We start from the raw sequence: 25,935 nt of genomic DNA, 5'->3' as shown, positions 1-25,935 counted from the left end.
CAGCTTTATTGTCATTACTAAGAGCAATGATAATACCTATTATTTATTGCACGTGCACCATGAACAAGGCACCAGATTGGGGATTTACATGCAGTGTCTCAGTTCTCACCACGGGCCTGCTTGGGAGAGGTTACTTTTTTATCTTTTACAAATTGATTAAAGGAGCTCTGAGATATTGGGCCATTCATCCAAGTTATAATGCAAATAAGTGGGCAAGCAGGTTGAGAATTCTTTATTAAATTTTGCATTAGATAACAGAAGTAATAATTGCTTTTGTAGTAATATTGCCGTATTGTAGAAGTATATATAGTAGGAACTTAGACTCCATCTCAGTACATCATTCAGAAAAAAACTTCAATTAACAAATGGTCCATCTTTATCTGACTCTTGAGAGTAATACTTGAAGTTTATCTGATAACTTTTAAAGTAACAGTTTCTAGTTCTTTTTCTTATGACTTTTTGTTGATATACTTTTTACTTTCTTTACAACTGAATCTGCATTACAAATTTAGAATAGGCAAAATTCTCACTTCACTATAACTTTTCACACATTTGTTTTCTGACATTTTTTTATCCTCAAATGCCCAAATCTTTCCTTGTTAGTTAACTTTTAACAATCATTTATTCATAAAATAGCCTTCAACTAGTATTTGCAGGTATTCAGTGCTATCACTTCTGTTTTTCATTGACCACCATTAAATGTACACCAGAGACAAAATGTTTTAAGCTCCTTGTTTTACTTCCTGTTTTTTTTTTCCCGGTTACAAATATACTACAGAGTCTATAGAAACTTATGTTCTAGTTGGTGTCTTTGGAGATTAAATAAAGATTGGGTCAGCCATCATTTTTCTTTTCTTGCTTTACTAAGAAACCCATTAATGAGCTTGATATGAGTTATTTTTTACACACCTATTTACTTAAAAAAATTAATATGTAATACATTTACAGAAAATAATTATGTACCACATATAGGTAAAAATGAAAAGCAAATGTCCTTCTTCCCCTTGTTTCTCTCTTAGTCCTTCACTCATTCCTAAATTTCTTCCGTTTCCAGATTTTCTTAATGGACACATAAGTATAGGTGCAATGTATGTACATATTTTAAGTAATAACATCTTTTCTAGTTTAAATTGTCCAGGATGACCATCTTTACAGTGCATGCCTCCTTCTATGCTCACTGCACTCCTGAATAAGCAGGTCTCAGCAGGACTTTTATATTCAGTAAAATAAGAATACATTTCAAATGTGTAAACACAAGTAGGACCAAGGAAATAGAGGTAGAGAATCAAAATGTGAAAAAGAATACAAATTTATAGTTTATAAAGTATGGTTCCCAAACCAGCAGCATCTGATCTGTCGTGGGCTTCTTAGCAGGGCAGAGTCGTGGGCCCCGTTCTGATTTGATTTAGTAATCAGATCTCTGAAGATGAGCCTGAAAGTGGGTTAGAACACACTCTTCAGGTGATTCTTAGGCATGTTAAAGCTTGAGAACCACTGCTGTGGAGCATGGATGACAGAAGGAATTTAGAAAGTGTTTATTATATACCCCTTATTTGACTTATGATGAACCTGAGAGCTGGGGTGAATAAGTAACTTATCAAAGATGAACTTAATGGTGGTTGATAATTAAGACATGAGTCTCCTGACTATGCTCTGTCTTTAGGCTGTCCTAGGCAGTGAGAGGATTATCAGAGAATTTTTGAAAGGAGGATATAATTATGTTATATTACCTTTTCAAAACAGTGTCTACAGAAGTATAAATGGAAATAGGCAAATAATGTAAGTATGCAGCAACTGATATATAATATTTGCTTGTATATTTCACATGCAATGCATGTTATGTTTTTGTGTTTCAGAGTAGAATAGGGAAGAAGGAAGTGACTTCTCTAAACTTAAGCTAATTATTCTCTAAGCAGTGAGTTTATTAGGTCTATGACCTTGGGTAAAACATTCACTCTCTTTGAGCCTTAATTTCCTTATCTATGAAATGGGGTTAATAATAACTACCAACACTGTTGTTAGGATAAGGTAGCTTATGTGAAAGTGTTTTGTAGGTCGTAAAGCATTATAAATGTGAGTGATATTGTTTTTATTGCATAGTTTGTCCATTTATCTAGCAAACGTTTATTAAACATGTGTTATAGGCAATATTATAAGAATAGACTTTTTAGAAATGTGGTTTTGTTTGGAAGAATTACAACAGTTTAAGGTGATTTCCTAAATTATTCACATAATTAATCAGTAGGAAACCCACTTAGGTTTAATAAAGAAATTTTTGCTTTGAAACTTCAAATCCTATGTTTTATATTGAATCTTCCCTTAAGTTGTTAGTTTCCTTCTGACTTTTTCTTAATTCTTATTTTCTAGAGATAGTTAACCAACACATTGTGAAGTGATTTTAATATTTTATTAACACTTTAATATTAACACTTTAATATTTTTAATTTTGTCCTTTAAGAGGTGATTCGGCTTAAAAATTAAATGAGGGTATAATTATTTATATAACCTTACAGAACAGCAGCAAAAACGTGTGAGTAATTTAAGTCAATGAGTGGTTTATGTGACTCATCACATCTTAAAATGAATTGGAGTAGTTTTGCTTTCATCAATTAAATATAAGTATAGTGGTTATTAATATGAGTCTTTTGATTTGTTCGTTTAAGCAGGTTCTAGAAGTTCTTTGTAGATGTATGCTAGGATCTCTCTGAAATTTTATATACTTATATCTCTTTAGCATGGAAACAGTTCATTTTTTAGGAATGCCCACCTACCTACCTCTGGGCTTCCCAGGTGGCACTAGTGGTAAATAATCCATCTGCCAATGCAGGAGACGCAAGAGATGAGGGTTCGATCCCTGGGTTGGGAAGATCCCTTAGAGTATAAAATGGCAACCCATTCCAGCATTCTTGGAAAATTCCATGGATAGAGGAGCGTGGCAGGCTACAGTCCATGGGGTCTCAAAAAGTTGGACACTACTTGAGTGCACACGCACACACAACCCCCTACTTCTAGAGGTGGCGCTTCTTTAAAAAGTGGTACTTTATTTGCATTTACACTAGGCAGTAGTGTTAATTAATACCAGCTAAAATGCAGTTATCTATGAAGCCCAGTGATATATTCCTTTGATGGGAACTGAGAGACAATTCTTTAAATATTTTAATCTTTTGTTCATTATTTGATGTTGAAGATCTTTCCAAAGTATACACTTCCTTTCCTTTAAGGGCAATATCATTGTCCTAAAAAAGTTAGTCATTTTAATAACATGCCACCATATGGTTCAACTCGCACTTCATTGTAGGGTCCAGGAGAGGCCTGACCTGAAGGGTGCCCCCCAGCGGGGGTGGAATTGGAGGTTGAGAGGTCATCAGTACAGATGTGCTGGGTGGTTAGCATCTCTGTGATAAACGAACAAGCCTCTGACCTCACCCTCATCTCCTACTCCCTTCACCTTGCTTTGCTCCTGCCTCTGGACCCTGTGGCTTCTCTTGAATTACAGTTTGTTGGTTCCTTGCCTTAAGGGATTATCCTAATATTTGGAGTGGTCAAAGCTTTTCTCCATTTGCAGAATGTCATTTGAAAGTTACTAAGATTTTTATTTTACTTTCTAAATTAACTAATGTAGACAAATCTTTATAGCCCATATATTCTGTTTCTGTACATTTCTATTTAGCTCCATACTAGTATTCTAGGAAATGAAGTGTATTTCTTTTAAGAAATCTCCCAGATCCATTAATACCTGAATTCAGGTTGTTTTTCAAATGCAGTTTTTAAAATTAAATAATTCCAGATTGCAAAAATTAACACAGGCAATATTGCTATTAAACAGAGACAATACATATTTTAAAAATACAGTATCATGGACATGAAGGTAAGGGCAGTATTTTTTTAAATGAAAGATTGCATTTTTATCTTGGGTTTTTCACACGTTGGAGTGATTCCTAACGTGGTAGACATATATGTATGCTATAAATATTCTAAGCTTTAGGGAATGATTATTAAGTATTTGGCTTTTAGTCTAAACAGAGACAAAATAATCATGTACATGCAGATGTATGAATTCAGTACAATTTCAATCTGTTAACTAGGATTTCCTTTAGTTTTACTGAGTCAGAAACACATTACATAATAACTTCCTGGAAAATCTGCAGTGTACAAGAGATACAGCTATCTTGATACATATTAAAACTGACTCTGAATAAATGAAATTTGAAATGGGAAGATTTTAGGACTCATTCAAGAACATTTACATGTGAAAGTTTAAAATATTCTTTCTTATTTTTCCTGGCAAAATTTTAAACAGAACAAAATTAAAATAATGAAGATGTTTTCTATTGTACTTATTGTATTACCTCTTCTGCTTGAAATTTTATATTTTGGCCTCATATGAAGTGACAGATCATTACAGCCAATTTGTGGTTTTAACAATCAGAAGTAACTGACTAATGATGCTATTCATATTTGGGTTGGGAATTTAAGAAGACTGTGTGTGTGTGTGTTTGTGTATGCTTATATTTTAGTATTTACTTCACCATTGAAATGCCAAAAACAATTTGTAAAGCTATTCTAAATTTTTGGTGTTCTGAAACTCAAGGCTGTTAATCTTTTCTTAGGTTTTTTTCTGATATTGTAATTACTTCAAATTATTTTTTGAAAAAACATTTTTTAAGAAAAATGAGGAACTTTAGTCCCTATCCTAGAGCAGATGAAAGGGTAGAGATCTTAACCAGAAGAAAAATGTTTTAAATGCCCTCCACATTTACAACTTTAGTTGTACAACTTGGATGCCTTTTTATATATTTAGTTTCATTCAAGTTTTCCACTCTTCATTCTGAAAAGGAAGCAAAATACTGAATCCATTTTCCAAAGGAAAATGTTTGTAGTGTCACGAAAAATGAGAACAGATGGCCCTGCAAAGCTTTGGGGAGAATATCGCTCTCCAATTCAAATTGTTAGGCAAAGTCAGAGACAAACACAAGCTACCAATCATTTTAGTGATTTGTATGACTTAATTCGAGTGTGCCTAACAGAGAGTTACAAGGTAGGATTTTGCCTCTTACATTAACTTAAAGACGTTTTACTAATTTACAGTCCAGACTTGACTTAAGTGGATGCCCCAGAAGGCAGGTTTTGTTAGGAAGAAGAATAATCAGGGAAAAACAGTCCTCGTCACTTCAAATGAATTCTATAAAAATTTGTGTTTCACAGTGGGCACGATTATCCAGATGCAGTGTGACAGTGTCCTAGCAGAATAAACAGATCTTCTGAACCTGAATCCTCTGCTCTTTTCCCTCCACCTTTAACTAGATTAGCTTTGCAGTGCATCAGGGCTTGGGTTGTGTGGGGTGCATTAACTTCTCCCCACACTATTCTGATTGAGCAGCAAAGCATCCATTACCAATACCATATCCAAAGTGACGTTTCCATACAGGCTGCCTGCTGTTTCATTCATAACCACAAAACAGACTGAAATGACTTTCCTTCTTTTTACAACTTGCAAAGAGTTAATGGACTGTGCTGGCCCCCTGCCAGAACCTTTAAGAAACTTTATTAATGTGTTATAAGGCTGGGACACCATAGTGTGGGATTTTATTGGTTATTCATCTTAATGAGTAAAAATATGTATGCACAATTAAGGCCACGTTCTCTAGCAATTGCCTTCTAATAAATGTTGAGTCTTTTGTCAGGACTTGTCCTTGCATTTGCTGATCAATTTTGATTCTTTTTTTTCTTCTAAACCTAAAGTCATCAACAGTGTAATAACATGGCCTTTGTTTAAAGAAATACCAGCTTAGTATTTGAGATGAACTATTATTTAATGATGAAAGGAACATTCTTAAGTAAGTGGTAAGAATGACTATTAAAAAAAAAAAAAACTCTTGGTGAAAAACTTAGCCTGAAGCATAAACTGCAGCATTTTCTCATTATTTATGTAAAAAAAATTAGTCTATGATCTACTAATTCTTCAAAAGGCAGAGATAACATAATTTTGTGCAGATTATGTGGGAAAGAAATCTATGAGTAAGCAGCATTAAATGTTTCTTTCCTGTCTGTTCTGACATGTAAGTTATCAGAAAACTTTTTTTTTTTAATCAGAAAGCATTTTTATTTTCATACAGTTTCATTCTTCTTCCACTTTTGACATTTTCTCCTTACCACCATAAAGGTGGAGTGTTTCAAGTAGGGAATGAGGGCAGAAATCATATCATATTGAAAATAAATATAAAAATAGACTGAATCAATCATGTCTAGGTAAATTTCATGCTGCAGCTATTTGAAAAATGATGAATATTTTTGTGTGTCTTGAAATATGTACTTTCTCCCCTAAATAGAATACTGTGCACCTTCAAAGAATGTTGAGTGGTCTTTTTCAGTCTGTGAAAGTAATCACAGGCACCTCAAATGAGGAAAATTTCCAGGAAATTTTTTTGGCAAAATGATTTTTATATTATGGTCATTGGAGTGACCATAATATGGGGAATATGGGGAAATTTTATACTATTTTATAAAAAGTAGTTCTGAACAGTTATTTAAAAAAAAAATCTTTGGTAAGTAAAACTACCCAGAGAATGTTAGTATATTACCCTTGCAAGGCAGTAGAATAAGTTTAGGTCATGTTTGTTTTTATGGATTTGAGTAAGTTAGTATGAGTAAGTCTGATCTTAATTCATACTAAAGGTTCTGAGACATAAATTCATCTATGGTTTTGTCTGGAGTGGAAGTGAGATTTGTAATTCAATTTTCTTAAATTAACAAATTTAGAAATATGCATAATTTATTTCTCTTTGACAGTTTAACCTTGATGTTAGAATGGGTACCAATTGCAATGAAAATTCAAACAGCCATTGAATTTAACACCTCGTAGTTTATTCTCTTAAAGATGAGCCAGAACTTTACCTTGAGTTCTAAAAATGATCTATCTTGAGGTTATTAAGATAAGATTACAAATAAGAGAATAAAATGTGAAAGATGATTCAAAGTGACTTTGAGGGGAAAATAAACTATTTGGGGGAATGGGAAATAATCTTTCATCTTAGATTTTGAATCCTGGGTGTGGCTGGCTGTATTTTCAAGTGAAGACATCATCCTGTGTTGCTTGCCCTTGTGAGTTTGATGATTCTGTGCTTTGTGTTGAAACGAACCACCTAAACTGAAGCAAAGAAGCATTGTGCCCTTGTACTTTTTCTTTGAATCACATTCATTCGAGGAGGAGGAGGAGGGTGTGATGAGAGTGGGTTGGTGGCTCTCTTTCAGGTGGCAATGGAAGCTGGCTCTTCCCTGCAGCCATGTTGTATCAGTAGACAAATAGATCAGACCCCAAACCCTGGTTAAGTACCACTAAGCCTGCAATAACATTCAAGGGGAAAATGGCACAGGGGGAGAAATCAGACTGTCATTTGCAAGATGTGGCTTAGAGGGGGGAATTACTTGATCCTGTGGTGAAGTCTCGGAACTTTGGTGGGCGATTAGGTGGTTTGTGGGGAGTGAAGAGGGCAGTGACTTTGCAAAGGGTGTCTGGTGGTCACGTGTTATCATGGCACTGAGCTGCTCATGCTGAACTGGCCCTTTGCCATTCAACTGCATGCACCGACTTAGTCCTCAATTTGTGGCCTGCCACGGGCAAAAAGGGTTTTCTGGTCTCATCCTTCTCCCAGCCTGTGCACATTACCAAACCACAACATAAACTCACTACAGTCAGCAGCCTTCACTCAAGTGAGGCTTCTGCCAGGAAAATTGGGACATTATGTGTCAAAAATTAGGAAGGTTGCCCAAAAAACCTTGTAATTGTAGAGGAGTAACCTCTACCTGGCCTCTCTTTCAGTCTGATGGTGACACTTCTAATTTGAGAAACTGGCAGATTTATACGGGACTCTGCAGTCAGATTTGATTGAGTTTAATTCCTGGCTGTTTTAGTTGTTTGTGGAATAGCCTGAGGCAAGTTTTCTTACCCGAAAATGGGGCTAATACTGATCACACAGCGTTTATTGCAAAGAAGAAATCCACCTATAGTACTGAGAACACTCTTGGACAAGTAAACAAATGCTCACTGACTATTAGCCTTACCATTATTTCATTGCTCTTTATCCAGAAGATATCTGCTGATGAAGGAGAGGGTATAGAATATTTAAACACATAGAACATATGAGGCACTGGTGCTTTTATGTAACTAATTGCATTTATCCTGCCTAGGATCCTTTCCAGTGTAGGGATCTATTTTATATGTATTTCAATGTCTTATGTACTCAGTGAGACATAAAGTGAGTGTATGATTTTTAGACATTTGTACTTTAGTTGGGGATGCAGAATATATCTACTTGGCAATATGTACCTGAAATGACTCACATAAGAAAAAAATCTGAAACTATTTTTTAGTGTTTTGTGTAGGCCATGTCTTAATCTCCTATTTCTGTATGTTATAGCAGAGTCTCTACATGTAGTAGGTGATAGATCAACATTTGTTAAATTCCTCTGTTTGTCAAACAGTTTGTTATTTTAGAATTTGGAAACTCTCAAGGAAGAAAAGAAGTTATGGTATCAAACCATAAACTTACTTGAAAGTGAAAAAAAATGAAGCTCAAGTTTTAAAAGTATTAGTAAGTTAATAGTGAATATTTTCTGAACACACCAACTTTGGTTCACCAGTCACTTAAGAGTAGCCTGCTGTTGTACACTATGTGATTGACTCTCTTGATAACTAATTAAACAATGGCTAAAAATTCCCATATGTCTTTTGTGCAGGATTATAATAATGGTGAGAAAATTTTCTGCCTTAAAAATGTTCAAGAAGTATGTGTACATAGGCACCTTTATATATATTTCAGATGAGTACGGGGGAAAGAACAGTATTCAGAATACACCATTAAAGAGACATTAGAGTTTCTTATATTATGATGGGGATTTAAAAAAATAAAGTAGAAATTATTGGTGTGGCTGTGCTGAGTGTGTGGACTTATATAATTAAAGCTAGAAAGCCTGGGCATTTACGGAATAAGCACTATGAGTATAATGAGTGCCACCGGTCTGTGTCAGCATCATGGAATTCATCTTTCACCTCTGAATTATCTCTCGGCAGAGGCAATGTTGAATTCAGTTGAAGCTTAGAATTACGGAACCGTAATCACTGCCAATAATGATTATAGGATAGTACACCAGGCCTACTATGTCTCTCAACCTGGGCTTGAAATTGTGGAACACCCTAAAAGAGAAAAATCCAGTGACCTCATTATGCAGTATTTGGCAGCTGTGAACATAGCATTTTAGCTGGGACTTAAGTCTAAGAGAGAAAAAATAAGACAGAGACAGTACACATTTTGCAAGATCTAGCTGTACTTCAGAAGCATTTTACCTTTATAATTCAAGTGTTTTGTACATTCCTACCAGGAGTAAGGGCTTCCCAGGTGGCTCAGTGGTTAAGAATCCACCCGCCAATGCAGGAGACCCAGGAGATACAAGTTTGATCCTTGGGTCGGCAAGATCCCTTGGAAGAGGAAATGGCAACCCACTCCAGTATTCTTGCCTGACAAAATCCAATGGACAGCGGAACCTGGACAGCCACAGTCTGTGGGGTCGCAGAGTCAGATATGACTGAAAACACACACAAACACACACACACACATACACAGAGGAGTAAACTGGACACACACACACACACACACACACACACTAGGAGTAAACTGGATGGGGTCGCAAAGAGTCAGGTAGGACTGAACACACACACACACACACACACCCAGGAGTAAACTGGATGGCTGGAGTTCCATGGGGTCGCAGAGTCAGATAGGACTGAACACACACACACACACACACACACACGCGCAAAGAGTCAGATAGGACTGAACACACACACACACACACGCAAAGAGTCAGATAGGACTGAACACACACACACACACACACGCAAAGAGTCAGATAGGACTGAACACACACACACACACACACACACACACACACACACACACACACACACACACGAGTAAACTGGATGGCTGGAGTTCCATGCAGTCCCTCTCTCCCCAGCCCTCCCTCCTTTTGGTCAGCTCTTGGAACTTGCAGTCACTATAGATTTCGTCTCAATTTTTACAATTAAGTGGGTTTTGTGCTATGGATATTTGCCATAGAAAACTTTTTCCCCCTTCAGATTTGTTACTTTAACGATGTAAGAGAAGCATCGCTCCTTAACGAAAGAGAAGGAAGCAAATTAAATATTTTTTTTGGTTTTCATTTTGCATATACACATGGTCTGCCACAGACTCTAAATCCAGTCAGAATCATGCACTGCAAATGGGAAAATTGGTCTTGGCTCAAGTTTTTCTGTAGTGTATTTCCCTGTAGTGGGGAGTTCTGACTTTACTTTTTTCCCCAGAAAATTACATGAAGTTTCTCTCATGAGCAGCAAACGTTGTGGGCACAGGCGTCACTGACATGTGAAGGTGAGTGGGATTCAGAAAAGACCCCTGCCACCACTTTATGACTTGGAACGTTGCAATACTGCTTTGTAGTTTCTCAAGCAACTTAGAAAAAAAGTTGTGATAGCAGGCCGTCTTTCTGTGGGAAATGTGCGTCTTGGCTTCCTGAGAGGCCGTCGTGGGGCTGCCCGGCCGCCGGCTGCCCTCTGCCCTTGGCGAGGCGGGCCAGGCCGGCGACATTTCAGGAGGCCGCTTGGCAGCCATTTTAGATCCTGCCCGCGCGCAGGGCTCCTGGCTGCCAAGAGCTGCAGCCTCTCCGTGCCAAGACACTCTTGGCAGTGGAGATAAACTTTGTAGAGATACACAGTCCAGAAATATCTTATAATTACAAAGCACAGGGGGCAGAATGTTTTTACAATACAGCTGTGCTAATGTAAACATTTAATTTGGCAGCCTTCTCCACCCACTTTTCAATTAACCGGGTTTATGCAGATACTTTAGGTCTGTAATAAACTTTATTGCTACTTCTCTTGGAGTACAGTTTATGAAACACAGATTGGAGGGGCTTTTTTGGGGGGTTTTCCATCCATTTAGGAAAGCACATGGTGAAGGTTGTGTTGCCATGAAGGGGAAGTGTAAGCTTTCTGTCTCAAAAACTGCCACAGGCCTGGCTTAACTGAAACAATGTCTTTAAGGAGAAAAATGTGGGGGCTGTCTCCTTTGGCTTCTAAAGCCTGCGAGAGGATATTAATAGAAAGAGGTAAAATCACTTATATAGCTACAAGAAAAGACACTTGTGTTGGTGATCATTAAAAAAGATAAATGTCCCCTGCAAGGCATGAGACTGTTTCAAGAGATAAATTCCCAATAACAGTTCTTACAGATATAATTATAATAATTGTGTAATCGCCGTGATAATTATTCTTATAGAGTGAAAGAAATAATTTTCTATCTAAAGTAGCATTCAACTGTTCAGCTCACAAAGCTAGTCAATAGATCCTTTTCAACTAACCTGAAAAAATGGTAGAGGTCATGGAGTTTTAAAGCTAAATTTGGTTTTAATTGACATTGTGAAAAAGGAAGGGTTTTTTTTTTTATAAGGAATATGACATCACATTTCAGGATATCTCTTTGCATAGATTTGCTTATATGTTTCTCAGATAGATTAGGGAGCACCATATAAATGCCATACATATGAATAGTTTTTTTTTTTTTTTAAAGACAAAAAAGATTTTCAAGTTGTATTTTCATGTCTTACCACTTAGAAATTTTGCCTTGGTTATGGTTTTTAAAACTTAGCTTTTCCTCTTAATGATGGATTTCCTTAATAGAAAACCATTCTTATAATGTTTTCCCCTCAGGACTTCTTTTGAATCCCTCATTTAATCTGGCTCCATCACCATTCAATCTGTGGGTGTGACCATAAAGTAATTTTCAATCTGAAGTCATATTTGACTGTTTGGCTTCCAAAGCTCAACAGATCCCTTTCAGCTATTCTGAGAGATGGTGGAAGTCAGAGAATTATAGAGCTGTGGTATCATTATTTTATAGTTTTGTTTCATGCTTCCACAGCTGTTTTGTTATCATATCACCTTTGTGCATTCTGCTTATCACAGTTAAACAAGGCATTTACAATGGCTCTTATTCTGTCAGGTGTTTTATTCATTAAAAACAGAAATCAAACAAAAAAATGTGTCACAGTGAAATATGTCTGTATTATGTCAATTTTATTTTCAAAGTATAATAATTGGGGATACTGTTTATTTATCAATTTTAAAAAGAACCCTTTTTATCTGTCAGTAGGGGATGAAGTCAGCACAATGTGGATTAAATTATAAGCTGCATGAAGAGAGGAACAAATGGTGTTTTGGTCTCTATTGTAGATTGAGCTCAAGGGTTGATACATGGGAATCTTGTCACAGTCAAAGAGGTCACAGTTTTCTGCAGCAAAGCAGCATATGTGCCACCAGCTATAATGCAGTATTCAAGCCATGTATTAGAGATAATAGCAAGGAGTGGTGGGCCTTGGGGGTGGCCTTCTGAGCAGGGAGAAAGTAAGGCTAAGAAAAGATAGAGTTCAAAGGCTTTGAAGAATGAATTAGGAGTTCATAGCTTTGAAGAAGGGATATTTTAGAAAGAGAAACCATGTGGGCAGAATCATAGAGACTTGAGATTGCACAACATGTTCTAGGAATTTCCAGAGTGTGCTGGAGTTGACATATTGGGAAATTGGGCATAGATGGGGAAAGGGGTGAAAGAAGGTTGTCTTTTGATTGCAGTGGGCGATGAGACTAGGTTGGGGCCAGGTGATGAAGAGCAGATCATTGATTGTTCAGGGTAATAAGGAATCATTCAAATGTTTTAAAGTTTGAAGTATTGTGACTCCTGGTTGGCAGTGCAGAGGATGGAGTCTGCTTTCATTGTGAATAATAAATCCTAATGGTCTGAGTTGGCTGAAGCTATTGTCATATGAGACATGAAGGCTCAATGAGGGATTTTAGCAGCGTTTCCAAAGGAGACAATGGGGTGGACTTAAGAAATAGAGTCTAGCCCCAAAATTGAATGTAAGGCTTTAGGGAGATGGGGTTTCCAGATGTCTGAGTTTTCCGCTTGGGCCACAGAGTGGGTATGGATGCCGTTAATTGAGGTATGGAAGAGGGGTTGCTGAGAGTGTGCATGAGTCATGCACTAGGCAACATCAGGGGGGATTTTACTGTTGAATAGAGAGGTTAGGACAAGAAATAGAGATTTAGAATCTTTCACAAATGGGTAATATTTGTAAACATGGAACTGGTTGAGTTTGTTCAGGGGGAACCAATAAAGACAAGATGGAAGGCCACTTGCTTGGTTGTCTTACAGATCATCAACTTGCAAGGACCCCACAAATGAGGAGATGGCCATAGCGATTGAAAAGACACTCCCAAAAGACGGGCTTAGAACTAGGAAGGATCAGTTCCCTGGAGAAAAAGGGAAGGAGAATTTTTAGAAGTTGGGATACTTGGTGTCCAAAGTCAATTAGGTAGAGTTTGAGAAGGTCAAGGCAAGTTGTGATTTATAGAAACAGTGATTTTAGAGTTAGGACACATCTATACTTTCTATACTTATTGATTCTGAGAGCTTGGTATTGGGTATAAAGATTATTATTTGCTTAATTTAAATGGTTGTCAAGCAGTGTTAAGTTTTCCCCTTGCCTTTTACCCCTCAGCATGTGACTTCAGTGAAACAGATTGTCAGACTGTGGTTCTGGGTTGCTTAAAGGATGAATTATCTGTAGACCTTAAGAAATATCTGGTAGAAAACAATGGATTATGTTTATTTATAATCTCTCTCCTCTCCTAATTATCATGGAAATATGTTTTTGGTTTTTTTTTTTTCCCATCTCACTTCACCACTGACTACTGTACTGAAAGCTACTTTGAAGCTACTTTGAAAGTTTTGTGTGGATTTTGGAGAAGTTATGAACAATTTCACAGAAAATAAAAGGAAAAGGGCCCAGCCTGTGAGCATACCCCTTTAATTGCTCTTACGAAGCCTTCAGACATTCCCTTGGGGTAAAATTATGCATCTAGCTCCAGGTCCCAGAATCTACCCTGTTAACTGCAGCAGTGAGGTTTATTTGTACAGTTCCCTCCATACCTGTTCTCTCTGTGTGACTCCCCAGTTGAGCAGTAAAAGACTCAGAAAATGGTGATATTATGCTAGAACATACAGATTATATTAGAAAATATGTTTGTGCCAACTAATATGTAAGTAAAAACAATAGCCTGCTGCAAGCTGGTGCAGCTCTGTGGTCTCCGGGGATATCTTAGCAGGTTTTGTTAAATCCTTTTTTAAAATACCTGTTGCCTTCACATGTGCTGAGGTCCATCCTCAACACGCAATGTCGACTTCACAGTTTCCTCTGAATAAAAATAAATGAGCAAGTAGAATGCTTGTTAGTTAAAACTGAAAGCACAAATATATATGGCCCTTTCAAAAAGCCAAATGTCCTAGACTCCAGTACATTTTTACTTGGTTTTATCTCTCCAGCCTGTTAACCATCCTAAGATACTGCTTCACCACTTTCTCGAGGAAGCACAAGCAGGAGCAAATTAAGTTTCCGAAAGTAAAGTTGGATCCTGTTTAAGTAGATTAGGGTCTGGCATACCATTTAATTTTATCAGGCATTTAAAGTGAAGGATGTACACTCTAGCCGGCTGTGACTTGCCAATTAGCTGGGCTTTCCCCACTGTTTCTGGTTTGGCAGGGACGAGGTGGTTCACCCTGCTGCACTGCTGCCTGCCAGGGACACATGGCCAGTTCCCGGCTTCCTGTCTTCCTCTTTGTGTCCTGGCCTTGCCTTCCAGGGAGCTGCCAAGACACCATTGCCAAAAATCTTCCTTCGGAAAGGTCAAGCAACCTCAAGTCACCTATGCCAATATTTGTGTTTTCTTTTAAATCCTTCTGTTTCGGCACTCAGCTTGGAGAAGAGTGTACGACTGAACATGCAGAGCGTGGAACCTGGGGTCACTGTGGATCACTTGGATAAAGCAGCAGAACCCAAAGAATCCCTTGGCCAGTCAGGGTATGATGTTTCTGGTAGAATTCTATTTAAAGCTCTGTGAAGTGTGATAGAGTTCAGAATGGTTCAGTGTGGATTTGGATGTAGTTTGCTTTTTAGGATTCACTATACACATGTGATTTTTGGCTGTAGCTGTCTTCTGATGCATCTCGTGGCAGGGGGAGAGAGTAAAATGGAAATTGGTCTTGGCTTGCGGACTGCAATTTTGTTTGTGTTTTTAGGACTCTATAGTCACATGCTACTTTTGCTTTCCAGTTTGCAAAGAAACATCCTGGTAAGCAGTCTGAGAACAGTGCACGAGAGAGTTTACCTGGGGTGCCGGTTGAAAGTGCCACTTTCTTGGCCCCAGCACTGCTCTATGAATCACAGCCATTGGGAGTGAGGTCTGGGAATCTGAATTTTTAACAAGCATCACTAATGATTCTGATGCTCACTAACTTGTGGATTGAAGGTGTCACTGATTATGAAATGAAGATAAGGCAGGTAGCATTTATTGTCACCAAACAGCAAATTGTCCCATGTGTTTCCTTCAGTTGATCTTTTGGAAGACCTAGATCTTAATCTGAATCTGCAGATTGTATGCAAACCAACAACAACAAATGCTTTTCAGAAGATTGACATTTTAAAAATACTAATAAGGAATTTTATCTGAATAAATCTCTCTTGTTTGAACCCTCGATTTTAAGGTTTTTAAAGTTTTTTCTGCTGACACACAGGGCCACCACAGGTTGTATATAGAACAATCCTAGCTAGCTTACCTCCTGTAGCCCACATGTGATGTTTACAGAGTTATAGTGTGATGAGCCTAGAAACACCTCTCACTGAAAGAAAGTTCATGTTGCTAACATTTCAAAATTCCAAGTGGTTTTCTATAATTTGAAAAGATTCTGTCAGGGGAATATGGAGCTCTTACAGTTCCTCGAACTGAGGTACCTTCTGATTCTAATGGCTGTTGTCATTTAATCAAGGGAACACCACGTGTTCTGCCTGTAAATTCAAGGGAAGTTCAACGTAACCCCAGTATTCTCTTTTGGCTTTTCATGTGAAATTGTCCATAGCATTTCCTTACTAAGTAAGCTCTGTTTAATTTTCCTGTGTCTTCTGATATGCTATCTCTTTTGGTAAGGATAGCCTTGAACCTCTTTTTTTTGGTCATGTTTTTGTAGCATTCCTAGAGTTAGGCCCAGGTTACCTTTGTAATTTTGCCTCCCCCCCCCCCCCCCACCCCAAACTACTTCCAAAATTTGCTGAAAAGCTGCAGCCTCAGGGACACCTCTGCTTTTCTGACATGACTGACAATCACTCCACTAATGTGGACACATGTTCTGTGAGAGTTTGCCGATAGCCTTGGGTTCCAAATCTGCAACTTCAGCATCTTCCATTGAAAAGAAACAGCATATTTTTTCTTAAACTTCCCCTTTGCTTCCCCTTAAACCATAGTCTTTTATAACAGTAATAAGGAAATGTGGTTATGGGTATAATTGCCAAGAGGCAATTGCACCCCAGAGGACTGGCAGAATTTTCTTTTCTATATCTGAAGGCTGGGCTCCATCAAGAAGCTCCATTTGCAAATAACTCAATTAGAATAATCACAACAATGTCTTTATTTTTGTGGCAGCTTTCCCCATAGAGATGAAAGTATTTTGGAGACATCCTATCAAATTCATTGTTGTAATACCCAGTGGACTAGGATAAAAAAGTTTTATTATAGCTTGTTTGAAATAGGCGATTGAGGCAAAGAGAGGGTAAGTAACATCCCAGAGGTCACAAAAAAAGTCAGTAGGGCAACTGCAAAGAAGAATTCAGGTTTCCTGTTACTCTGCAAGTTATCTAGCTACATTCTTTCCTGGCCATTGGAAAGATTGAGAATAAAGAAAACCTCTTTTCAGATTGCATAACAATGTAGGTGAAAGTGCTTTGAAAATTGTAAGGCATTGTTGTTATCTTTATCACTTAGTACAAATGGAAGGTAAGAAAGAGCCTCACTGTCAATAGCTAGTTATTCCAACCCATGTGACATGGGTTTTTTTTACAAATTCTTGATTGACCGGGCCCAAATTATCAGTTATCTCCATCATCAGTGAAAGACTAATAAAAACTTACATTTATAATTCTGAATTAAATAATGCACTTAAACATTTCATAGCTCTTTACAAATTCTTAAACTGCCTAAGTTCCATGGGATTGCTAGCAAACTTTGAATCAGTTAAGAAGCCAAGGATCAAAATTTCTATGGTTAGATACACTACCTAACGAAGAACTGATCTAAGTGTTCTGACTTTTCTTAGAGTTTTTACTCATAGATTCTATAGTTCTGAGGGTGGGTCTAAGGAATTTCAGCCCTATTTTTTAATGGGAATAGGAGATTTGGGAGTAAAATTGCTACTCATCTTCTAATCTAATTTCAAATTGCTACTTATCTTCCAATCTGATTTCAAAGAGCCTTGGAGGACACACCCTCTGGGAAAGAGACACAATTAATGTGATGTTCTTAATTATTATTGTTTGCCTAGTGATTAAAGTGGCCTATTTTGGTTTAGCTCTGTAAGTGTCCTCTGTACTGGTATTGGGGAGGGTCAGGAGTGGTAGGATTTCCTCCTGTGAACAGGAATCTCTTTTCCCAACCAGGAGCTGAAAACTCAGAAATATTCCCCAGTTATCAGACCTTGCCTTCTAGTGGGAAAAATGAGAAGTTAGGCATGATACAAACATGTGATGTTTTGAAGCTTTCTCTTTGATTTTCAAAGTTCTAGAGTAAGTTCCTAGTTCTTCCCTCTAACCCACATAAATGAAGTCATCTTTCCCTTATCGTAGATCCTCCCTGTGCGTCTCATGGGAAGAGTAATGGCCTTGGGACTATCTCATCATCACTGTACCTCTTGTTGTGTCTTAATACTTGATGAATGTTAAGCTGAAAATGAATTCATGTGAACAGGGGGATAGAAAATAAAGTTCAACCAGTGAGGCGGCAGCCCAATAGAAGTCTTCTCATTTTTATAGTTTATATTGTCAAGCAAAGTCCAGAAATTATCATTTTCTTAGAGATTATTTCTCTGTTTCACATTCTTGAAAAATTAGCTAGACTTTTTTAAATCCCGTTTTTACTTTACTAAAGTATTCCTTAAATATACAGTTTGGTAAGAAATTGGATATTTTGTCAACAAGATGTAAAATGACAGGCATCATTTTCGTTTAAGCCCGCTTTCTTTCTTTCATTTCTTTACCCGTGTCACGGGAGGGAGAGGGGCTCTGCTCCTCTCGGGCAGACAACAGAGCTTTGCTGTCTGTCTTGGTAAGTTGGTTCCAACCTTGCTGTCTGTCTTTGTTAGTTGGTTTTAGTTCTGCTTTAGGTTAGTTGTAGCAAAAGTCCTCCTCTTCTGGGAGCTGAATGGTCCAATAAAGTAAATCAGTGGTTTCAATTCAAGTCTTGGGTAGAGAGACACTGCAGTTAGCACTCTGTCAGCAGCATTCCCAACTGACATGCCAAGACTGAAGATTTCCATCCGGGTCGGGTGGAGCACATTATAAAGGAACTTAGAGGGTGTCACACTAAGAGATTTACTCTTTCCATGAGAGAGAGGGAAAGAACACACACATGCTGGATTGAGGTGACACAGTCCCCTTCCAGCATTAAAAAATTGTTTCCTTATAAACTATTTCAGTATTATTTTGTTCCATTATTATCTGCTGTGACATTTGTAACTGGATGGAGATTTTCTGTTTATTGGCTTCCAATCAGATCTTCAGATACATTGTTTGAAGGTGGAGATTAGTTCTTCTTGCTCTATCAGCCCGTTTGTAGGCGGGCACCTCTTCACACCTATTTCTGGGCCAATTATTAATACATCGATCATAATTTCAGTTATCTGCTTGGCATAAAGTAGTCAGTTCAATTTCATTTGTTTTTTTCTTGGCTCTGAGTTGTAGATTCCTATGTGATGATTCTTAAGTTACAGAATCCACATATAGAGTACATTGGAAAATTTGGGGATATTTTTTTCTTTTTTTGGATTGCAACTTACAATGAAAGTTTAACTACAGAATATCTATGTAGTTAAAAAAAAAGAAAAAATTTATTTACAGGGCAACAATGGAGAAACAGACATAGAGAAAGACTTATGGACATGAGGAGAGGGGAGGAGAGGGTGAGATGTATGGAAAGAGTAACATAGAAACTTGCATTACCATATTTAAAATAGATAGCCAACAGGATTTTGCTGTCTGGCTCAGGAAACTCAAACAGGGGCTCTGTATCAGCCTAGAGGGGTGGGATGGGGAGGGAGACGGGAGGGAGGTCCAAAAGGGGGGACTGTATGTATACCTATGGCTGATTCATGCTGAGGTTTGACGGAGAACAGCAAAATTCTGTAAAGCAATTATCGTTAAAAAAAAATAAGTTAATTAAAAAAAACTGTTTAACATTTAGCTTCATGTATATTTGGCATTAGGCTTCCTGCCCCTCATCCATGTTTCCAGAGAATTTCAAGGGCTGTTTCTAGCTCGTGGTCTCAACATTATTCTTGTAGTTTTCAACGTCTATGCAGTGTGTCTACTGTCATGTTATTGAGGTTGTCTTTTGGCTTATTCCTTGTACTAGAATTTTCTCATTTGAAATAAAGGGAAGGAATAGGAAAATGAAAAAGTAGAATTTATTATTCAGCTTCCTTCATGCTCATTTTATGCCTATTTAGACTATAACTCATTTTCTTTTTTTTCAATAAAACATATTGAATTAAATTTACAGATTTTGCCTCAAATGACAAAGATTGACTAAATAGATTTCAGGCTCAGGTTAAGAAAAATGTAATAAACAATGATTTTCAGTTGATGAGCTCTCCGTATGTCGTTTGGTGGTAACTATCACAAACCAGGACAATAATGTTTAAGGAACATGAAAATAAATGAGCACTTACTATATATCACAGGTAACTCTGCTCAGTGCTATGTGGCGACCTAAATGGAAAGGAAATCCAAAAAACTGGGGTATATCGATTCGTATAGCTGACTCACTTTGCAGTATGGTAGGAACTAATGTAACATTGTAAAGCAATGATGTTCCAATTAATTAAACAAAAGAATTAATTAAAACAAGAGAGCCATGAAGGTAAAACTTTGGTGGGGAGCAGTGGGAGAGTTCAGAATGATTGAGAGGAAGCAGAAGGACACGGTATTACAGGGCAGTGCTGGCAGCTGAGTCCCAGAGTCATCCTGTTACTAGTTTCATCAGAAGAAGTCGGCAACATGTGGATTAATGCTTTATGTTTCCTGTAATCATGTCCCTCTAGTGGGGTGTTATGTAACACACTGTAACATAGCAAGCATACCCATCCTGTTTGCCTTTATGATCGCAAAGTTTTGATATTGTGAGTTTGATATTTTGATATTGTGAGAAGTATGCATATACTTCCCTGTGCATACCAACATAACCATTTTTGTTTTCTCCTATTTGTGGAGTGTTCCAGTAAAGCCTCACAGATTATGCAGTCCTGATAGAACAAAATACCTGTGCATGTCCTTATTTTATGACTGATGTGAAAATGCTGGATGTCAAGTGAGGGAGAAAGAGTAATGTTGAAATTATTTCTCTTTTTAAGTATGAGAGTGAAAGTGTTAGTTGCTCAGTCATGTCCAACTCTTTGTGACCCCATGAACTGTAGCCCATCAGGCTCCTCTGCCCATGGGATTCTCCAGGCAAGAATACTGGAGTGGGTTGCCATTTCCTTCTTCAGGGGGTCTTCCCAACCCAGGGATCAAACTTTGGTTTCCTCCATTGCAGGTGGATTCTTTACTGTCTGAGCCACCATCCAAGTATATATTTCTTATTTTGATATATGTCAGTCTGTAGTTAAGACAACTTTTTCATTATCTCCACATGATACTCTTTGCTATTCAGATAATTGATAAGCAAGTCAGAGTTGTTTGTGTCATGAGACAAATAAATGTACAATGTTCTGTAAAGATAATCAGGCTCATAAATTGATCTAGTCAAGGAGCAGACAGTCATGTTTGTAGGAAAGTCACATACACAAGGAAAAACCCAGTTATCATGTTATTAGTTAAAAGTTGGATAGAAAGACTAACTCTGAGATGGTAAGAGGAAGACTAACTCCGAGATGGTGCACCTGGATGGGACCTGGATGGGCGAGTGGGAATATCAGATCTCCTGGAAGAGATGGATTTAGAGCTTGGCATTGAAAGTCTAATTAGTTAAATTAATCTTGTTTAATGTTGATTATCTTTATGGGTTAATATCATGCATTATAAAAGACTTTGGAGTATAGCATTTCACACGTAGTACTGAATGGTGACAGTACTTTGTCACTTTTTAAAATGAGAATCATAACAAACACCTGAAATGTATTAATATTCTAAATGTTGTTATATTTAATCCAAGACTGATGACTCCATTACCTGACATCTATTTTAAAGTAATGAATATGTCAAAAAACACATGTATCTGTCAGGATCCAGAATAATACGGCTCCTACCAGAGTCCACTAGAAAGAATAAGATAGGGGAGACCAGTTATAATGATGTTAGAATAGGTGAAAAGCCAGATGGCAGAGGCAACCCAGGCATTAGCATCTGTACTAACCCACTACTGCAACTAAGGCTGGAGGGATAAAAGGAAGGTGTGTTATTGCCAGAGTCCTTGAGACCACAGAGAGAGTGACCCACACTGTGAAAGCTAGAAAACAAATGAGACAGCCATTGCTTGGAGTTACTTGTTAAAACAGAGAGAAGGAAAGAGATACCTCCCCTTCTCCTTTCTTTCCACTTTCTGCATTTCCCAGCTCCCACCAGTGCCTCTAACTTATAGCCAGTTGTCAACAGAGCTGGGAAATGTAATTTGCAGGAACAGAGTGAGGGATGTCTCCAAGGACACATTACCATTACATGGCAATTCTGATTTTGGAGGTGGGGTCGGGGGATGGAATTGAGGTGAGTTCAAAGCATTGATCTTGTGAGAGGGATTAAGTTTGCAGGATATTATCCAAAGCCTTATCATACTAGGTTTTCTTACTGGCATTGAGTTAACTAAATTTTTTTTTTTATCCTACTGGAAAATTTAGCTTGTATCTTTTCATCATAGTGTTATTGTTAGATGATTTTGAAAATTCTCTATGAATAATCTTGTTGTTTAATTTTCAAATGTTAACATACTGTAAATGTCAGGAAGTATTTGATCATTTCTAATTAGAGCCAGTCTTTAAAACCCAAAACAACAGGTGACAGGCTCAATTGTTGCGATGCCAGTTAGTAGCTCTCACAAAATTTTATAAGCACCTTCTCCCTCTCCATCTTTTGGAGATATTAAGAATGGACTAGGAAAAGTTCAATTCCTCCTGGAATCAAGCAGTGTCTACAACTTGAAGATAATGATGTGGTTTCTTGGTTCTTTTGTGATTTTTGCTTCTTGGAGGTTTGGGTATGTAGCAGAGTTTGTAATTTGTTTTTTGATTGGATGGCAATGTCAGTTTTGAAATGGCAGCATAATAATCAATTTGGAAAATTGAACATTAGCCATGTGTTATGTGCAGTGAAAGTAATCTTTGTGAGCATGGGAGATGAGGCTGCAGTGAAAAACTTGATGTTGGTCTGTGTTAAAATTTTGTCACATCTGGAAGGCATTTGATGTATGAAATTACATAGGTTTGATACCATATAGGCCTAAGACATATGGATGGGACATTATGCAGAAACTTGTTCTTTTCCATATTCTTTAGCTTAGAGATTTTTGAATCATAAGGAGTCCATTTGAATCTCCATTAAAGATAAACTGAGTAAAATGACAAAATGGAAGGAATTCTGAGCACATGGTCGACAGCTCTGTGTCCTTATACTCCTGATTCCCTTCTTTAAATTGATTAAGCACGTGGGTATGCTCATCATTTTTTCTCATTTTCTAAATAACCATAGTAATGAATAGTGGATTCCATGGTAGGCTGCTGTAATAGGCTTTTTATTATTCTTGGTTAAATTTACCTGCATTTTTAGCTTTCCTCTTAAAAAGATCATTTGAAGTAATATTGCCCCATAAAATTATAACAAATCATATTTCTGTTGGGTTATAAACTTTTCAGAGTTCTTTCAAACATATTATTCCCCTTATTAGAATAGTTCTGACCTTGTCTTGAAAAAAATAAGGAAAATCATATTCATTGGGCATTTTTTGGCTTTTATTTTATCAAAAAAATTTAGTTACTTTCCTCTCATGCACATTTTCATTTGCAGGAGGAAGAACTCCTCATTTGTTTCCTCATTTTATCCTTTAAGAAAAATGTTAGTTCACATGATGGTATTATTCAAGTAGTTTTATTCCTGGTAAATTAACTTTTGTCTGAAAAGAAGGGGACATAAGTTCTTTGAACCACTCATCAAGGAACTGTTAGGACATTTAATACCATTATCTGCCACATCAGCAAACTTCCTATTTCATCCAGTGACTTCTCTGATTTTTCTTCCTCCAATATTATGATAAAGTGATTTTACAAACAGAAGTAGTATGAATGTCTGATTCAAGGTACAAATCCACTGTACCTTGGTAGAAAGTATATCACTTTTGTCTTACTCTATTACTCTGCTAATTATTATGCACCTTTGATTAAACGTATAAATTTATTTTTATATGAATACATCATCATAGACTTAAGAGCCATGATTTAATAATAAAGCAAGGAAAACTTACTGATGATGTACAACTAGTAGGGTATGTTAGAAAAACCCCACTAATTTCTTTTCTCTAAACTCGTGTAATTATTTAAATATAAACATTTTAATGATTGGGCAAATTATACTTTACCTTCAACAATGGAGAAATCTGTTGCAGTGAATCATTTCTTTTTAAGAACATATGCCAGTGATAAAATGAGCACGGGAAAAAATAAGAATATGACTCTTTGGCCATTGACTATATCATTTGCTTGTATTTGTGGAGAGTTTGCAGACACTAAAAAATACACTATATGTAGATAATAACCAAACAAGTAAAAATTATGATTGATGACTGCCAATTATAATTTGAGAAAAATGAAAATATTTTAAGAGCTATCAGCCATCAAAGTCCAGTTCACTGTAAAGAGTGGTCCTTTTTTCATCACATATTGATTGGACATCTACTGTATGCCAGGCAGTGAATAAGGCTAATATGGATCTTGACCCCATGAATTTTACACTCCAGCAGGAGACCTGAACACTACTAACGACTACTAACACTACTAACACAGAACTTTCCCTGTGTTTTCAAGGGGAAGTATAGAGTGAAAACAGAGGACAAATAGCCAGGTGCTTTTTTTGGGAGGGGTGGGGGTGAGTGTGGGAAATTAAATCTTAAAGTATATTTAAAAAAAAAAGGGTATTTCTGCATAAATATTTATGCATATTTTCACTGTTGTATAAAGTTAATTTTTTTCCCTCTTATTCCTGTTGAAAATGACTAAGGCTAAAAGCTCTTACCTTTTTTAAATTCAGTTTTAAGTGATTGGGCAAGATGCAAAGTGATTCAGGCCTGAAGTGGTTTGCTTAGGGTCAAAGCACAGGTATTGGTGGTTATTGAGTGGAACCCAGGAGTTCTGACTCTCCAAACAGTGGTGAGAAAACATGTCCTTTTCCCTGAGAAGAAAGATTGCCAGCAAAATATTAGAAAGTCTTATGTCTGGTTTTAATCTAGATAAACAATACTGTTTTAAGTTTGGGAGAAATACAAGAAATGATATAGGGCTTCCCAGGTGGCTCAGTAGTAAAGAATCCTCCTGCCAATGCAGGAGACTCAGGAGAGGGGGGTTCGATCCCTGGGTTGGGAAGATCCCCTGGAGGAAGAAACGGCAACCCAATACAGTATTCTTGCCTGGGAAATCCTACAGACGGAGGAGCCTGGCGGGCTACAGTCCATGGGGTCGCAGAGTCGGACACGACTTAGCAACTAAACAACAAGGAATGTTATAGCACAGATGGGCCAGATGTACCCAGAGTGTACTATTTGTGGGACTTAGAATGACGCATAAAGACCCCAGGAGAAAATAAAGCACATAATGAATTACTGTGCCAGGCAGAGTAACCAGTGCTCTTCAGGACATTGATGGTTAAGGGCATTTGTTTTGTGCCCTGGTTTCCTTTTAAGAGAACATTTCAGACCAATAGGATCACAAATGTTGCATTTGGTTTATGTTGAAATTTTGCATTGATTTTTCAATTTGCCTCCACAATTATGCTCTTGAGTCTGATGACATTCTGGTTTTCATTTTCAGATTCATATTTCACCAGCATTCTCTTTGCACTACATACCTTGCTATAAAATGCAGGTTTCGTGGTTTCCAAGGGGGGAAAAAAGTATATTACATAGTATAGCTGAAATCCACAATGTTTCCCAGATGGGAAAGACAGAACATTCATCTCATCTTTTCCTCCTGGATCTGGTGGGGTTTTGGAAAGGGCTTCATTGTTTTCATGTGGCAGAGTGCATTGGCAAATTGTTTTCTAAAGTACGCAGTGGCGTGTTCTTCTAATATTATAAGATATGGGTAGCATTTATGAAAGATTATAAATCTTACAACTCTCCTCAGAAACTTAAAATACAGCTGGAAATGTTTTGCTTCCAACAAACATGCAATCTTCATAAAATTGGAAAAGAAATGTTTTGAATAAATAATGTTTTGGTTTATTTCTCTCTAGTGTGAGATCTATTTTTTTTAGTCAAAACCATGCCATAAAACTCCTCCTTCTTCTACACTAACACCCTTGCCTCTGTATTTATATTTTGCTGGTGCATCTATTTTTTTTTTTTTTTCAGTTTTAAAGTATGCCAGATTGCTTTTCCTTGTTTTTAAAGATAGAAAACTGGATTTCTCCCAGGGACTCTTTCCCTAACTAGGATGGTTTAAAACCGAAACAAGGATTGAGTCAGTTAATTAATTGAGATTACAAATCAAAAACATATTAGACAATCTTGATTTAATTACCGCATTTTATTTA

General features: G+C 37.2%; 1 protein-coding gene across 11 annotated transcripts in view; it reads left to right on the top strand.

The window, feature by feature from the left end:
- NFIB (nuclear factor I B) overlaps positions 1 to 25,935 on the top strand; it is a 244,228-nt gene that overhangs the window by 102,938 nt on the left and 115,355 nt on the right. For 2 of the 11 annotated variants that reach the window (XM_043487194.1, XM_043487195.1), the window contains exon 1: positions 14,949 to 14,967. The exons of the other annotated variants lie outside the window; for them this stretch is intronic. The gene's annotated coding sequence lies outside the window, so the exon portion shown is untranslated. Of the gene's footprint in view, positions 1 to 14,948; positions 14,968 to 25,935 lie in introns of those variants that run through there. 11 annotated transcript variants of the gene reach the window in all.

The sequence above is a fragment of the Cervus canadensis genome, chromosome 14, assembly GCF_019320065.1.
Source record: "Cervus canadensis isolate Bull #8, Minnesota chromosome 14, ASM1932006v1, whole genome shotgun sequence".
NCBI classification, from domain to species: Eukaryota; Metazoa; Chordata; class Mammalia; order Artiodactyla; family Cervidae; genus Cervus; species Cervus canadensis.
The sequence above is the reverse complement of the archived record's forward strand: the minus strand, read 5'-3'. Positions and strand labels throughout refer to the sequence as shown.